The sequence below is a fragment of the Triticum aestivum genome, chromosome 1B, assembly GCF_018294505.1.
Source record: "Triticum aestivum cultivar Chinese Spring chromosome 1B, IWGSC CS RefSeq v2.1, whole genome shotgun sequence".
Taxonomy (NCBI): Eukaryota; Viridiplantae; Streptophyta; class Magnoliopsida; order Poales; family Poaceae; genus Triticum; species Triticum aestivum.
Window position 1 is genome coordinate 86,742,775 of NC_057795.1, and position 835 is coordinate 86,743,609.

At 54.7% G+C, this 835-nt stretch overlaps 1 protein-coding gene across 1 annotated transcript in view; it reads left to right on the forward strand.

Annotated features, from left to right (window-relative positions):
* Nucleotides 1-835, forward strand: part of LOC123108734 (microtubule-associated protein futsch) — a gene marked incomplete in the record, with an annotated part of 38,137 nt that overhangs the window by 32,717 nt on the left and 4,585 nt on the right.

Here is an 835-nt window from a genome sequence, read left to right on the forward strand (position 1 = left end):
GGCGGCGGCGGCGGCGATGAGGAAGGAGAGGAAGATTCGTAAAGAGAAGAAGGCGGCCTCGCTGCTCCTTCCCCCACAATATAATTTGAAGGAGGGGGAGGCGGAGGCCCGGATGGCGTCGATGAAGAAGAAGCAAAGGCGGAAGGAGCGCAAGCACGCGGAGATTATGCCGTCCTCCGCCGCTAAAACCCCAATCTTGCAGCAGGAGGAGAAGGTGACAAAGAAACGGAAGAGGAGGATGGAGCAGGAGCCATCCGGCAACTCGCCGTTGCCACTTCACCCCGGCGATGCCTGTAACTCATTCCTCCAGTCCCCCGCTCCCGAAATCCTAACGTTGGCAGAGGCGGCGGCGATGATGAGGAAGAGGAATATGCATAAAGAGCAGAATCTTCCTTTTGCCCCAAATCCTACCTTAGAGGAGCAAGGGGAGAAGGAGAAGAAGGAGCGCAAGCGTGTGGAGCAGATTTTGCTATCTCCTTCTACATCTGTTGCTGCTGAAACCCCGATTCAGGAGCAGGAGGTGAATGTGATAAAGAAACAGAAAAGGAGGAGGGGCCAGGAACCATCCGGCAAATCACAGGAGCCATTAGACAGTTCGCCATTGCTACTTCACCCCGGACATGTCTCTGAGCCCCTACTAGCTGCCTCACTCCTTCAGTCCCCCGCTCCCGAAATCCTAACATTGGAAGAGGCCACGGTGATGATGAGGAAAAGGAAGATTCATAAAGAGCAGAAGGTGGATGCGCTGCCTTTTGCCCAAAATCCAACCTTAGAGGAGCATGGGGAGGATGCCATGATGGCGAAGAAGAAGAAAAAGCGCAAGTGCGTGGAGCAG